At 32.8% G+C, this 18,072-nt stretch overlaps 1 pseudogene; it reads left to right on the plus strand.

The window, feature by feature from the left end:
- Positions 1 to 2,157: 2,157 nt before the first annotated feature.
- On the plus strand, positions 2,158 to 3,263 carry LOC127538635 (poly(rC)-binding protein 2-like; annotated as a pseudogene).
- The last annotated feature ends 14,809 nt before the right edge of the window (positions 3,264 to 18,072 follow it).

Genomic DNA, 18,072 nt, shown 5'->3' on the forward strand with positions numbered 1-18,072 from the left:
ATATATATACATATATATGTACATATATATATATATATATATATATACACACATACATCTTGAGTTAAGGTTAGGGGAAAAGAATAAAATAGATCAAATTTCATCTGAGAAATATTTGTTTAAAATAATTTTACATCATTTAAAAACAATGAAATTTTCAACTGAATTCTATCATTTTGTCATAAGTCTTAGAATAGTTTATATAACTTGATCTAGGATGTATTTTCCACATTAAATAATTTGATTAATTTTTTTTCTCTAATTTCACCAAAATTGTTTCCTCTAATTTCTGTAAAGTCATCTTCAGTTTGCATAGCCATCATCTCTGACCACTGAAAAGTAGATTCAAAAAGTTGCTTTTTTTCCCTTGTAAATTATTCTGCAATAAGTAATTTCTAAACATTTAATACATACAAAAATCTCTGCTTGGCATTGGAAAAAAAAGGATCTGTTAGATTCTGTGAATTACTAAAATAGTGCACAACATCATAGGAATAGAATAGAGAGAAATAAAGAGAGAGAATTTCAGGAAGATTCACTTTGCCTCAGTTTTCTCATCTATATAGTGATTTGGAAAAGGGAATGACAAATTAATGGAATATCTGCCATTTGAGTTTTTCTTGGCATTACTACCTTTTCCAATTCATTTTATAGATGAGAAGACTTGCCCAGGATCGAATAGCTAATAAGTATCTGAATCAGGATTTGAACTCAGGAAGATGATGAGTCTTCCTGATTTCAGAACTGGCACTCTATTTATTGAACTATCTAGCTATTGTCATTATTTTATTTATAAGGAATTTGAGAAGTGAAAATGTTATTTTGACCAATTTTACACAACTAGTAATAATGATACTTAGCATTTATATAGCCCTTTAAAGTTTACTAATCAGTATGTTAATTCAAATTACTTTATTAAATGTTTGAGGACATATTTGCACTCTGATTTCTTATCTCCCAGTCCATCACTTATATACACTGTAACCTAGTTCCTAGTGAGTGAGATTGATGTACTCTCCTGTCGGATAGGGATCATTTATTTTCACCTTACTAAAACTGTCTTATTTCTTCCTATATTATTTTCTATATTTTAGTTGCATAATAAGTAATTGTTGAATTAAATTATTATAATTATTTTTCATATAAGGCAAGTAATTAGGAAAACATTATTCCCTAATTATTAATGATATTCTTTCTAAATTACACTGATAGAACTTTTACCAATTACAAATTAATTTCTGAATCTTCTCATCTTATTTCCTTTAACATATGAAACCTAGGGGCAGCTAGTTGGTGCAGTACATTGAGTATTAGCCCTAAAGTCTTGAGAACCTGAGTTCAAATCTAGTCTCAGACATTTAACACTTTCTAGTTGAGTGACCTTGGGCAAGTCACTTAACCCCAGTTGCCTCAGCAAATATAAATAAATTAATTAATTAAAAACGTATGAGGCCTAGGTCATTCATCCTAGTTGCCTTGTAGTATGTCTGGACTTATGATATTTACAAACTGCCAAGAGATATTTATACACTGACAAGAGATATTTATAAACTGACACCATTTCCAATCTTTTGTGAAAATCAGAATTTTAAGATGAGAAGGACCCTAATCAGGAATGGCAACCAGGAGTATAAATGGATAGAATGCTAGCCCTGGAGTCACTATACCCCAAGAACAAACTTTTTTTTTTTTTCCAGAAATTCACTAGTGGTATGACTTTGGGTAAATTATTTAATCTCTGTTTGCATCACTTCCCTTAACTGGGGATCATAATAGCACCAAACTCCCTGGATTATTATGAAGATCAAATAAAAAGGAATTTTTATAGCATTTAGCCCAGATGAGGTTGGTGTAATTTTGTTTCCTTCCCTTGCCCTATTATGAAAACATTAAATAGAGTCTAGAGCAGCAGAGGGAGCAGCCTGAGCCACCACAAACAGTGCTCTCTCTCCCAACTGCCCTTGGCCCAAATCAGGGTTGCTCTTTCCATTCCCCTCTTCTCCTCTGAACATTTGTAGATGCCCCCTACCCTTCCCACCTGCTCCTACTGATCCATCCTCAGGCTCTTGCCCTTCTCTTTCTCACCCAATCCCCCTTTCTCCTTCACTTGCCTCATACCCAAAGTTTTTGACCTCCACTCTCACTCATTATCAATGACATGACCATTTTACAAAGTCCAAATTCCCAGAACACTGCACAACAACCACTGATGTGGTTGAAGGTGGATTATATGGCACTCTCACCATCTGGTTATTTATCCATGAAAGCAAACTTGGAGGCATTATTGGAAAGCAAGGAGAAGCAATCAAGAAGATACATGAAGAGAGTAGTAAACCTATCAGCATGTCAGAAGGAAAAAAGTCCTGAGAGAATAATTACTCTAGCTGGACCCACTAATGTTATTTTTAAGTCCCTTCCTATAACCACTGACAAACTGGATAAAGACTATCAGCAGCTCTATGACTAAAGCTGCCAGTAGATCCCCCACCCCAGTCACCCTGAGGCTTATGGCCCCTGTTAGCCAATGTGGTGTCTCATTGAAAAAAGAGGATACGAGATCAAAGAAGTGAGAGTATAGGGACTGAGGTTCAGGTGGCAGGGGATATTCTACCAAACTCAATTTAGTGGGTCATCACTTTTGCTGGCATCCTGCAATTTCTCATTGAGTGTGTCTAACAGATCTACTTGGTCATGTTGGAGGCTATCTCCCAGTCCCTCTCTGAAGGGCAGGACAATCCTATACTGGCTCTAGCTATCCAGCTCTCCAGTCATCTTTGCAGTTGGTCAGGACAGATATAGCCTAGGCATCGATAATGTGAGCTTTCCCCAAACCGCCCTGTCTAAGTGCCTCAACTATGGAGGGACTACCTCTAGAGTACAAGTTCAAGTTGCAGTATACCATTCCACAGCCAGATTTGACCAAGGTGCACAGCCTTGGTAACGCGACAGCCTCACTTTCCCAGGAAGCATGCCAACACCTGATTCAGTGGCATTTAATTCAGAGGTGAAAGACTATTAGAAAGGTTTGGATACATCTGCTCAGATTACTTCTCATGAGTTCATCATTCCAAATGACTGCCCCAAATCATGAGATTCATCCGATGACTGGAACTCAGATCAAAATTGCCAATCCAATGGGAAGATTTACTGATAGGCAGGTTACCATCCCTGGATCTGTTGTCAGCATTAGCCTGGTTCAGTGTCTAATCAATCTAATCAATATCAGATTTTTCTCACAAACTGGTGGTATGGAGAACAGCTAAAACAATGCAGACTTACCCATAACCCCCTTCTGCTATTCATACATCACCTATGATCCACGTGTGTAGTTTTTGAAGTCAGAAATTCCAGGTTTTAAATAGTTTCAGTTTCTACACAAATTAATCATCCACTCATGATTTTTTTAAATTATGTCATTTTAATTCCTTTCTCTATTCAACTGTTAAACTGAGAACCATATTTTGATTTATAAGCCCCTGTTAGTTTTTGTTTGTTTGGTTGATTGATCGATTTTGTTATTGGTAATGTTGGTGGTGGTGATATTAGTTTTTGAGGGTTTTTTTTTGGGGGGGAGCTCATGGTTTTTCCCATTTTTGACAATGAAATATAGAATATTAATAAATTTGATTTTAGTTCTGTAATATCAGTAATTTAAAAAATTAAATTGTCAGAAAACAAATTTCTTAAAATTAAAACATGAAAAAAATATTGTTTTGAAGACTTCGTTTTTAACAGTAGAAATGAAAGAGAGAAAGAGATCAAACAGATAAAGCAATGCCATTGGGGCAAGATGATGCAATGGGAATTGGATTTTAGAGGCAGAGGACATGGCCTTGATGCTGATCCTTCTACTTTTGACCTGCATGATGCTGGACAATTTCTTTGGCCTTTAGTTGTCTCATGTATAAAATATAGAGAATGAACTATATGACCTTTTATCTAATTCTAAATTTGTGATCTTCTGAGCCAAAGAAGAAGTTAGATAAAAGATATAATTGATCTCCAAGACTTCAAATTTTAGAGCTTTGAGTGGACTATTGAGTAAATTTGTAGGGTGCCAATTAGAAGAGATGAGTTCAAATTCAGCTTCAGATGTCTACTGGGTATATAGGCCATGGTATTAACCACAGTCTGCTTCAGTTTGTGCAACTATGAAATGGGGATAATATTAGTATCTACCTCCCAATTTTATTCTAAGGATCAAATGAGTCAATATTTTAAAAATGTCTAGCATGGTGCCTGTCACATAGTAGATGCTTAAATATATAATGTTTCTGTCATTCTTTTTTTTCCTTTTTCTTTCTTTCCTCCTTTCCAAAACATGAAAACAAAAAAGCCCTATCCTCAATGACTTTACAATTGAATGAGGAGACAACATGCAAGCCATACAAATATATACAAAGCAAGATATATACAGTAACAATAGGAAATAAGTTAAAAAAAAAAGGCCCTGGAATTATGAAATATTAGGGAAGGTTTCCTGTAGAAAGTGATATTTTAGCCAGAGTAATTTTCATGTTAGCTTTCTGGAGGGCTTTCAGACCAGCCTTGGTCTCAGCAGAATAATCACCACAAGAACAGTCAGAGATACTCTAAGTCCAAAGCCTTTATTATTTCCTTCACAATCTGTCTCCCTGGGGTTGGGATGGCTTTCTGGAGGTCTGCAGGAATGGGTCTTGGTTTCAGTGGAGGAATGCAGGAGGCAGGAGAGTCACAAGGATGGTGGTCAAGTCTTCTCTCTCAAAGTGCAGGAGGCAGGAGAGCCACCAAGAGGCTGATCAAGGATGGAATCTGTTGGCTGATTTTGTCCTCAATTTAAATATTCTGTTATAATTACATCATCTGTAGAACTATTACATCACCATGCTAAGTACTAAGTATATGTAAACTAGATAATCATTGCCTTATCAGTTCCACTGGATTAACACCTTGTTGTAGGATTAAGTCCATCATACTGTGTGAAGACTAAGTTAGCATCCTGGATACTTTAGAATCAGCCGGAGTCAGGATCAGCAAAAGTCCTTGATCTTTATTCTTTGTCAAAATGAGAGGAATGGACACAGGATTCTCCACCTTTCTGCCCTTCCTCCCCCAGCCAGAAGTCACTCTGGCTTGTCTTACTCCACCCTCTAATCACTCCTACAATTTTCTGTATACACCAATAGATCAAGCCCAGCACAGAATAGTGGGGTGGGCCATTTTCCAAGCATATGCTAATAGAATATTGTCCAATAAGTAATTAGCCTTAAGTGCTTGGCTATCCAAGTGCATTTGCTCAGTTTCAGCCCATTACAATATAGAACTAGAGAACTCACATGTTAAACTAGATAATGATTGTCTTATGAATTCAATTGAGTCAACACCTTGTAAGAATACTTGTTTCAAGTACATTTCTCCAGAGTTCTGGCCCCTTACAAGTCAGAACTTAAAAGAAGTCAGGAAGGTGAATAGTTGGATCAGAGGAAGGATACTTTTCCATACAAAGGAGTCAGCCAGAGAAGATGAAACAAATAGAGGGTGGGGAGAATTGTTCATGGTTCAGAGAGGAGGCCAGTATCAATGGATTAAAAAAAAAAAAAAAAGCATGCATAAAATCTCAATATTCAGCTTTGGCTTTTTTCTCCAAGTCCCATAGGCTTGAATAGTTACAAGAGATCTACATGTAGATATTGTGCCAGGACCTCTAGTTTAAGATGTCCACAACATGACTTATAATTTATTCTCCACCCCCATTCTCTTTTTCAATTTACTATTTCTGTCATAAATATTAGTATTTGATATATTTCTTTTGTCTGATTCTTTGGCATTACCTTGTATACTCCCCCATTTTTACATTGAGTTCTTCACATTATCTTTCTATTCTAGTTCTACCACCATATAATTCAAGCCTTTATTATCATATCTACCTGAAATATCACCTTATACTTTTTCCTGATTCTACTGTTTTCCTCCCAAACTATGCCATTGTGAATTTTCCTTTTTTTTGAATTTCTCAGATTATCTTAATGGTTCAATTTTCTTTTCCTGATATGCAAAACTTTTCATTATTTTACTTTTCTAGGTTACTTTTCTAGTATCACTAACTGTTCTAAGTAAGTGCAGCTAAACTAGACAACTAATAGGCCTAGTAGATACTTGTACTTTAATACCTAGATCTTTGCTCACTTTTTTTCTAATTCCTCTACCTCATCAAACTTTCCAATTTGTTAAAAACAACTCAAATAGACCAGTTTCCTTAAATTGTGCTTTGAGTTCCTCAGTGTATCTTTTACCTTTCATTACCATTTTAATATCTTTAATTTAGTCATTAGATCTTTTTAGCAGAATAATTATGCATATGTCAGTTCCTTGTCTGCCTTTAGGTTACATGAATTCAAAGTCCATCTTATTTAAATTTTGCATGATTGCCATCATTTGGGACAGTGAAATATACTTGTCAAATTTGTTAAAACTATCCAAAAAGTTAGCACTCAGCTTTCTAGAAAATGAAACTCAGGGATTTCCTCCAATAATTTAGGTTCTCTCTTACTTTCAAGTATCATAAGAATATAAAAGCCATGATCATGTCACTTTTTTGTTTAGGTCTTTTCCCCTTCTTATTTTCTTCTTATTTCATTTGCTAATGATAATTCATAAAATAAAATAAATTCTTCAATCATATTTAAAGGCTAAAAAAATAATAAGGTCATTTCCTATAAAAAAAAATGAGAAAAATAAATAATTATGTGTTAGGTGAAAATAATTTCAAGCAGAATATTTCCTAGACTGATTTTTAAAACACTTAACTAACAAAGTTCATGGAGTATTATTAAAAAAAGAAACAACAGTTTTCACAATAATATATATTGCAACCTTCTAAGCTTTCAATTCAGAAAAGGGACTTGAATGATTAAAAATATGATTGCCTATGCTTTAGAAAATCATAAAAGATCAAAAGAAGTGACCTCAAAAATGAACTTGTCTTTGAGAGCTCTATGACAACTAATCACTGAGCAAGTTACTTAAATCTACTTCTAACATATTAACAATTCTATTCTCTGCCTCCAGAAAATACAAATTGTCTAAGCACAGAGATGTCTTCTTCAACTTTTCTTAGCAACATATTCCATGTCCAAGACACTTTTGGCTTAATACTCTTGATATTATGAATTATACAGGAATTATATAGAAGAAGAATAGGAGAGAATAATGTGATATGTGAGTAAATGTCCATAGAGAGCAATAAGGATTATCATTCTTGTGGTGCACCTATTGAATGTAAACCCCTACATCCATATTAGTCTGTGAATTAATCTATAGTAGTAAATTTTAATGGAAAACATTATGTCTATCGTAGGGATGGAATAAAAAAATAAGGGAAAAGAACCAGGATAATAGAGTAAATCCAGAAAGCTGTTCAAGTTCTTCCAATTTCCCTCAAAAACCACATGAAAATAAGCCTCTGAACAATCTTATAGAAGGAAATCACTCTTCAGCTCAAGACTAGAAAATCTTCAAGAAAGATCAGTCTTAATGGGGTAAAAAGGGTGAGAAATCTGAGTTCTGATCATATAGACTCTGGGAAAGCCACTGAGAGGGTCTAAATCACAGCAACCCTCAGTCCTGGTTCAAAACAGGAGTAAATCAGTCGGACAGCTTCTAGTCCCAGCTCAGAAGGCAAACTTTGGGAAACCATGCTGTTTCCTAAAAAGAGCAGGCAAAGTTGCCCCCGCCAACAAATTTGCCCCTGTGCTCAAAGCCAAAGCTTGAGCTGCACAGGAAGTTTGGAGTAGTGTTCTCTTTACTCCAGGAGCAGAGCTTAACCATAAAAATTAAAACAAAACAAAACAACAACAACAACAACAACAACAACAAAAACATGAAGTACCAAAAGAAAAGGAAAGAAAATGATCAAGAAAGAGAAAAGAACCTTGATCATAGAAAGGTACTATTATTGTGACAGTGAAGACAAAAGCACCAACTCAGACAAGGACAAAATGTCCAGAGAATTCTCAGAGTGAAATGAATTGCCCAAAGAGGTTTCTTGAAAATACTCATAAAAGGATTTGAGACAAATAAGAAAGGTAGAAGAAAAATGAAGAAGGAAATGAAAGGTTTGCATGAGAAAGCAAACAGCTTGGAAAATGAAAGGAAAAAAATTTGTCTGAAGAAAACAACTCCCTAAAAAGTAGAATTAACCAAATGCAAAAAGAAACAGAAAAGCTAACTGAAGAAAACCATGTGTTAAAAATTAGAACAGGGCAAATGGAAGTCAATGGTTGTGTGAGACAGCAAGAATCAGTCAAATAAACTAAAAAGAATGAAAAAAAATAGAAGAAAATGTGAAATATCTCCATGGAAAATCGACATGGAAAATAGATCCAGAAAGACAATTTAAAAATTACTAGCTTACCTGAAATCAATGGCCAAAAAAAGAGCCTGGATAACATTCTTCAAGAGATCATTAAGGAAAACTACCTCAATATTCTCGAAACAAATGAAAAAATACTTATTGAAATAATCCATCAATCACCCTTGAAAAAAGATCCCACAAGGAGAACCTCAAGGAACTCCAGAATTACAATCTTAAGGAAAAAAAAAATACTCCAAGCTACAAGAGGGAAAACAAACAAACAAACAAACAAACAAACAAAAAAAAAAAACAACTTAAATATCAAGGAGCAACGGTCAGGTTTACCAGGATCTGGAAGGTTCTACAATAAAGAATCAGAGGGAATTGGACAATATATTCCAAAAGGCAAAGCATATAGGATTACAACCAAGAATTAACCACCCATTGAAATTCAGCATCATCCTTCAGGGGAGGTAATGGGGTTTCAGTGAAGTACAAGCCTTTCAATCATTCCTTTTTTTTTTTTCCGCATTGAGTCTTTTTTTTTTTTTAATAACTTTTTATTGATAGAACGCATGCCAAGGTAATTTTTTACAGCATTATTCCTTGCATTCACTTCTGTTCCGATTTTTCCCCTCCTTCCCTCCACCCCCTCCCCCAGATGGCAAGCAGTCCTTTACACGTTGAATAGGTTACAGTATATCCTAGATACAATATATGTGTGCAGAACCAAACAGTTTTCTTGTTTCACAGGGAGAATTGAATTCAGAAGGTTATTTATACCGGGAAGAAAAACAAAAATGCAAGCAGTTTATATTCATTTCCCAGTGTTCTTTCTCTGGGTGTAGCTGCTTCTGTCCATCTTTGATCAATTAAGGCTCTCTTTACCGAAGAGATTCACTTCCATCAGAATACATCCTCAAACAGTATCGTTGTTGAGGTATATAATGATCTCCTGGTTCTGCTCATTTCACTTAGCATCAGTTCATGTAAGTCTCGCCAGTCCTCTCTGTATTCATCCTGCTGGTCATTCCTTACAGAACAATAATATTCCATAACTCAATCATTTCTATTGACAAAACCAGAGCTACATTAATCTATAAACACAGGACTGAAGAGAAGCACAGAAAGGTAAACAGGGGGAAAATATATATTATTTAAAGATTAAACTGTTTACATTCCCAGATATAAAAACAATATCTGTAACTCTTGAGAACTGTAGCTGTCAATGGGGCAGATAAGAGGGGGCATTACCTGGGCTGATAATGTGGTTATGAATGAACTTTCATGTGATGACATCAAAGATAAAGATATTAAGTTGTAGAAAAAGGACTGTATTGGAATGAGGAAAGGGGAGATATAATGGGACAATCAGCTCACATGAAGAGGTGCAAAAGACCTGTTACAATGGAGGGAATTGTCTGAAGCTTCATCTCATCAGTTTGGGCTCTAAGAGGGAATAACTTAATAACTTAGGTATAGAAATTTATCTAATCCTATGAACAAATGGGAGGAGAAAGAGGAAAGAAAAGGGAGGGGCAGAATACAAAGGAAGACAGAAACACTAGGGCATAATATAAGAGAAGGGAGAATAGAAGATAAAAGATAAGGTAGTAGTTCAGGTGGATAAAAAACAAACAAACAAACAAAACAACACACCACTAAGGACTGGGTTGAGAGAAAGAACAAAAATACACATATGTGGAGAAACTAGGATGAAGGGAAATACAGAACTGGTAATTATAACTGTGAATGTGAATGGGATGAACTCTCATAAAACAGAATCAAATAGCAGAATAGATTAAAAAACCAATCCTACAATATGCTGTTTACAAGAAATGCATCTGACACAGAGAGACACATACAGAGTAATGGTAAAAGACTGAAACAGAATTTATTATGCTTCAGCTGAAGTAAAAGAAGTAGAGCTAGTAATTCTGATATCAAAATAAAAATTAAAAAAAAAAACTGAACATTAGGTTCAAAATTAAATAGGAGGATTAAAGCAGACTAGGTAATTTAAAGAAGTTATAAACCTCCTTTAATGATCCAATTTTATCCCAGAAACAAATCATAATTTAAATATCATATTAAACTTTCTTTGTCATATGATTGGAATGTATGGAACACAAGAGTATAAACAATATTCAAAATTAATATAAATGGCCATGGGGAAGCACATGGAGGATATGAGTAAATTATATCTTATGACCAAGGATGAATAGGAGTATAAAATCTTATCAAAGAAATTTATGATAGAAAATAACTGGCTCCTGATAAGAATAAGATATGAGAAGTAGACTCAAAAGTCCCAAAGAAGAGCAGGAATGCATGACTTGCAAACAGCTTCAGTGGAGGAAATATCTGAATTGATGAGAGCACAGATATGTGTTAGTATTGAGTTTCTGTGTAGTAGACATGTGAAAAGTAGAAATACTAAAATTCAAAATTAGAAGTGACATGATTGGAACATGCAGAAAGAGGAGCAAAAATAGATGGACAATTGTGTGGTATACTGCTATGGATTTAATATTAAAAGAACTGGTTTCTAGAACATTGGATAAATCCTTTGTGAAGTACTTGAAGGAGAATATAAGCAACCATTACATGGTATAAAGAAAAATGAATATATTATACTTTACAACCACAAAATTATCAGGGAATCAAAGGTTTAGATGATTATACATTTAGTATGGGAAAGATTTCAATGATTACCTAGCATACACCTTCATTTTAAAAAGATGAAACTGAGATAAGAGAGACTAAGTAATCAGTACAATATCATAGAAGTATAAAATTGAAGAGTTACGATTTGAAACCAAACCATTTGATGAAAAATTCCAGCTCTCTCACTATATTACTCTTCTTGTGAGAGTATAACTCAACCCAAATATTCAAATATGTAAGCAGAAAATAATGGGACTAATTCTAGAATATTGCTTGTGCAATCAGTCATTTATTACTTTATCACTGTAGCTAAATACTATTACCACTTAACACTAGCAGAAATAGCATAAGAAATCCATTTTATGTACTTGGAGAAAAGACACTGAAGCACTGATTAATATAAGCTATCATTCATAGTTGTAATAAAATAAGCATCTCTATATGATTAACAATTAATTTTATGATGTTAATAACATACTATTTTTTGAATTACTAGTTCCTGATATTTTTACATAAATTTCCCAAATCCCCAACTATTGCATCTAAAGTTAAATATATATTTTCAACCTAATGAAATTTTTGCCTAGAATTTCTTTTCATTCCTATTTTGTATTGTAATACAGCAAAAAGATGGTCAGTCATTAGTATGTAGAAGATGACCAAACTATTTTCCTTCTTATTCAGTCCTTAGTTGATTAGTTTGTTTAATACCCACTTTATCCATTATATATCTGAGTTGTCTTGCCTTTTTGTACTTCATCTTTGACTTAATAAACAATTTTCATGAATTTTTCTGCCCCCCCCAAAAAAAGATTACATAGTTCTAGTGATGAGCTTCTTTGTTCTCAGATATGTTGGCTCCATGACAGACAAAAGATCATTCAACAAACTCATGCGTGATGTCTTTTTCCCACCTGGTAGAACCCATAAGAAAAAAAAATGTTTTGGCCAAATGAGGTCAGTGAGATATGATTATCAATAATGGAAACAACTTATTTTAATACACAGAAAGAAAGTTTGCACATTTTTTCTTCATACACAATTGACCTTTTTTCTGCTACTTATTTCTTTGTAGCTGCAAAGTGCTTTCTTCATATTGATCTTGTCAGGTATGCAATGTAAATATTAATCTTGTTTTATAATGGGAAAACTAAAATTCAAAGTTAAGGTTTTTGCCCATAACTACAGAATTAGTAAGTATCTGAGGTGAGATTTGAACTCAGGTTTTCTACCAGTATATTTAAGTCCAGTATATTTAACTTAACATCTGGACTTCCACAAAAAATAACTGTTAAAATATCATATTGGATTAGGATGTGAAAAGTATATAAAAGTAAAACATGTCAATAATTATGTCATATTGGAATTGAAACAAATGATTGATTATAACTGAGTCCTAGCACTAGTTACCACAGCAACTGGGTTTGACCTTTATTATTTTTTCTAAATCTATGAGTAACTACAAGCAAAGAGGAAACTGCTGGTTTATGACTCTAATCTTGTTTGTTTAGCCAACCATCAATAGAAAATTCTATTCTCAAATGATATACTTAATTTTTTCCTACTTGTCACATGCTTGTAATCCAATTAATTTTATTCTTGGAGAACAATTGATTTTAAAGAACTAGATTTAAGGAACCATCTATGTAACTATCACCTAATTATCTATGTACCTATTTTGCATCTATTTATCTCTTTATGTACCTACCGGTCATCTATGTTTCTATTTATCTGTCATCTATTGTGTGTCTACCTTTCATTTACCTTGTATTTTAACTCTCACCTATGTATTTATCAATCTATATATGTGCCTATCTGTACAGGATAAATTGAAAAGTTATTTCAGAAGGAAGAATACACTAAAACCTACATATTTTTTAAGGGAAAAAAACCCTGAGGTTTTAAAAGTAAAAATGTATTGAGGTTGATATCATTAGCTGCTATTTATTTAATACAATAAATCAGTTTGGGTCTAATAATTTAAAGTAACAGAGTATGAAGTAGTATACGTGTGAGAGCTATATTTAATCATGCTTTTTGACATCTTCACTACTCATTTCCATCTAGCACACATTGCATTTCATGAACTGCTATTATTATATTTTCTATAATTTGTTAACAACTATGAGAGTCAAAAGTGAAAATCATATTTATTTGTGTGTTCAAGCAGAAAAGCCTTTTGTTAATAATAAAAAAAATCATATGCCATGAAATCCTAGTATAAAATTATTAAACTATGAACTAAGAGTAAATTATTTTAAAACTTTTAATTTTTTAAACATATAAAGGATTTTTTTTTAATGTCATAAATGTATTCAGTTCTGCTGTTAAATTTTCTTGGGTCTAATGAGATGGTTGTTTATCAGTATCTTCTCCACATTCTTATGTGAAATGAGTAGCCAGTAAATTCTGGCTTTATAATATACACTTGACAATTTGAAATTTTGTACTCTCTGATATATTCTATGATCTCAGTTTTATATTCCTCCCTGAAAGCACTTTTCAATTTGGGGAAAAGATCTGTCAGCATCTATTGTTGAAAATATATCAATATCAAAATCAATAATGATATTTTAGGACTCCATTATACTATAGATATTAAAGTTGAGTTCCTGCATTTCAGCATGTTGAGAAGACTGATAATAGAAAGATTTCAGAATAGCTTCCTTAAAGAATGTGATCATACCTGGGATAAGTAGCTGAAAATCTTCAAGGACATACCAAGGAATAATTTGAATCAATGTAATATCAACATCAATACTTCAAAACTGCATTATAAGAGAATTCACTGGAGGGAGTCTTTCATGATAGTTACTTAATCTAAAAGAACTAACCATTTAAAACAAAAAGTAAGTGCTAAGGTTATAAAAACACAACAGACTATAAGTAAAATTATCATTCAAAGTACTTACTATACAGCTAACTAGTACATTTTGTATCATATCAATATTTTTAGTCTTTCTCACATTATAAAAAAATGAGATGTAAATGCAAGAATGAGAGATAAATGCAAGGAACATGTTTAATATGTGTCAATGTAGTATTTATGCATTATTAATCAGAATGGTCAATGTTCCATATTAGACATATTTTAAAAGACAATTATCAGAAGCTAGTTAGACAGATGGAACTGACAGATGCAGCTGTTAATAAATTCTGAAATTATTGGTGGTCTATTGATCCCCAAGTCCCCAAGTCTCTTCCATTGACCAGATGTGATTTTAATATGGACAGGAGTGTTATATTCTCACATTAATACCTGCAGTATTTAATTAATTTCATGTTAATTAATATTAATTCCAGAATTTCATCAGCATTCTTCTGAGATCATGTAAAAGCAGATAGGCAATACAGAATACTTTAAAATCTATCAAAATTAAGGTAAATAACAACTAGTGTGACCAAATATAGACTTAAAGGACAATAAAGAATAATCTGTATATGACACTGGGTATGCAAAGACAAAACTGAAAACAAAGTATTTAATTTGTTATTAATATTGAAAATGGAAGAATGATAACACATTTATGCATAGTTAGCAAGAGCCATATTTTGATATAGAATGAAGATTTCATATGTTAGATAAGAAAGTGATTTGTAGGTGTTTTGTGATTATTTTCAAACAAAAGCTTAATGTAGATACCATTTAAAATAGAACATTTTATTCTTATGTAAAAATTAGAACATATTTTTTATACAGGAATTCAGAAAAGATACTTCAATCTTGAACGAATCCATCCAACAGACATTAACTGCCTAATATGTTCAAGTCACTGAAGGGAAAACAATATTAAATGCTTGCCTCTATTCTCAAGATTGATTATCCATCTTGACACTTTTTTTTGTTTTACATGTCATTATTTATAGATTTGATAATTATTAAGAATACTTATTTTTAAGAATTCAAATGATTGAAATTTTGTAGATTCTACAATGTGAAAAAAATACTAGTTGAACGGCAGTGCCACCCCATTTGTCTAGTATGCAGAACAAAATTTATGGTACACATAAAAATTCTGAGGTAATATCAACTGGAAAGAGCAATGGAAAGCATTTAAAAATTAAATTTAACATGCACTCATTACATTCTCATTATTAAAATATTCCCTACAATAAATTGGGAAAACATTTTTACATTCAAGGTTTCTGATAAAGCCCTTATTTCTAAAATATGTAGAGAAATGACTCAAATTTGTATGTCTTCAAGCCATTTTCCAATTGAAAAATGGTCAAAGGATATGAACTGACAGTTTTCAGATGAAGAAATTGAAACCATTTTTTAGTTGTATGAAGAGATGCTCTAAATCACTATTGATCAAATAAATGCAATTTAAGACAACTCAAAGGTACCACTAAACACCTCTCAGATTGTCTAAGAAGAGAGGAAAAGATAATGACAAATGCTTCAGGGAATGTGGAAAAACTAGGACACTAATACCTTGTTGGTGAAATTATGAACTGATCCAATCATTCTGGAGAACAATTTGGAACTATGCCCAAATGTCTATAAAACTAGGCTTATATCCCAAAAGAGATTTTTTAAAAAGGAAATGGACCTTTATGCACAAAAAATATTTATAGCAGCTCTTTTTTTTCAGATGAAAGAATTGGAAATTGAAGGAATACCCATCAATTGGGGCATGGCTGAATAAATTGTATTATATAATTATAATGGAATACTATTGTTCTAAAAGAAATAATGAGTACAATGCTCTCATAAGAACTTGGAAAGTCCTCAATGAACTCATGCAAAGAAAAATGTGCTGTGTATAAATTAATAGCAATTTTATGGGATTAGCTATGAATTACTTTGCTATTCTCAACAATACAATGATCCACAACTATTTTGAAGGATGCTATCCATACCCAAAGAAAGAACTTGTTGTGTCTGAGTACAGGTTGAAGCATACTTTTCAAATTTATATTTCTTAGATGTTGCATTTTTTGGGAGAGGGGTAGAGATCTATGTTTTGTTTCATGACACGACTTTTATGGAAATGTTTCCACATTATTTCCACATGTATCTTCTCAATGTGGGGTGGGGTGGGGATGAAGAAGAGAGAGAATCTAGAACTCACAGTTTTAAAAACAACCACAAAAAATGTTTTACATGTAACTGGAGAAAAATAAATTATTAAATCAAATTCAGGGAAAGACACAAAGAAAGAGAGAGAGAGACATATTCAGAGAGACAGAGAGGGAGGAGAGAAGAAAGAAAGAAGGATGGAGGGAGTAAGGGAGAATAAAAGAAAGAAACAGAGAGAAAAAGAGAAAGTTTCTCATATGACTTTGCATCACTTGAGTGTGTTTTGGAATAGGGTTACTTAACTACATTGTGGTACATTGATGTCTTTGGTGCTTTTTTTTTTTTTTATTCATTATTAGTTAGTGTTTCATTTTCTACTCTCATTGATAAACTCTTCCCTTTGTTATCTACCACTCTTTGCCTTCTCCAATTCTCATTGTTTTTATTTCCTATTTCTCCATTTCCTGCTGTTTCTTATCCAACTTGGTGTTAGGGACATAGGACATAGGACATGGGACATTTGTTTTACAAATTGCCACCTTGTGAGAACTCCCATTTCTAAATGCCAGGAAATTGACCAGTCATAAAATATTCTTAAATATTAATGAATTTGGACCTTTTTTTTCAATTCTCCAATTCAATGAATTCTTGTGTTAATTCCAGGTTTGTGGCTTTTTTTAGATAATTGAAAATTCTGTATATCTACATGAGTGAAAGTAAGAGCATTTTCTTTCTTTCTTTTTTTTCTTTTCTATAAACCTTTCTACTTAAGTTTTTATTCAGGGATGATGATTTTATTGCTGTAGCTTTGATTTTATGAATATATGAGACTATAAATGAGGAAACTCCTAGTGAGAAAGCTTGATCTATTAATTTAGACCAGTTTTTCTTCTAAAACTTACAGATATATAGACATCCATCCAACTTCAAATACTTGTTTATATTAAGCAACAGAGATAAGAGTTGAATAATGCTCTTTGAGGAGAGTGCTATATTCAATATATTATAGCTAAACTTTATTAATACTGAATTTAATCCATTATATTGAGCACCAGGGTAATTTAATCTCAATTAGATGGTTAGCTTATTAAATGATATAACATAGTTTACAAATAACACTCACCATTTAAACAAGATTAATGAAGGGAAAGGGCAGATATTTTATTTATCAACCAGTTTAGCAGGAACCACTCAAAACAAATCATAAGTAGCAATTTCCAAAAATCTAAATTTTTACCAGAAAAGATCTTTGTTAGGGTTTACTATCCATTTTTTATAACTAGAAACACCATAAAATAACAAACTATACATTATTTTAAAATTTCCATAATTTGGAGTTTACTCCAAGTTTTAGATTACTTCCAATTGGTCCAAATGAATGGTACTTGACTATTTAAAATTTCAGTTTCATGGAAATTAAATGGATGCCCATCAATTAGTGGCTGAGTAAATTATGGTATATGAATGTTATGGAATATTATTGTTCTGTGAGAAATGACTAGCAGGATGAATACAGAGAGGCTTGGAGAGACTGACATGAACTGATGCTAAATGAAATGAGCAGAACCAAATCATTATACACTTCAACAATACTATATGAGGATCAATTCTGATGGAAGTGCCTATCTTCAACAATGAGAGGATCCAAATCAGTTTCAATTGATCAGTAATGAACAGAACCAACTACACCCAGAGAAAGAACACTAAGAAATGAGTGTGGATCACAACACAGCATTTCTACTCTTTCTGTTATTGTTTGCTTGCATTTTTGTTTTTCTCTGCAGGTTATTTTTACCTTCTTTCTAAATCCGATTTTTCTTGTGCAGCAAGATAACTGTATAAATGTGTATACATATATTGTATTTAAGATATATATGTGTGGGACTACCTGCCATCTAGGGTAAGGGATGGAGGGAAGGAAGGGGAAAGTTGAACTAGAAGTTTTTCAAAGGCCAATGTTGAAAAATTACCCATGCATATATTTTGTCAATTAAAAGCTATAATAAAAAAATTCAGTTTCAAATCCCAAATTACCAAAGCTTAGACT

This window comes from Antechinus flavipes, chromosome 5 (assembly GCF_016432865.1).
Source record: "Antechinus flavipes isolate AdamAnt ecotype Samford, QLD, Australia chromosome 5, AdamAnt_v2, whole genome shotgun sequence".
Classification (NCBI taxonomy): Eukaryota; Metazoa; Chordata; class Mammalia; order Dasyuromorphia; family Dasyuridae; genus Antechinus; species Antechinus flavipes.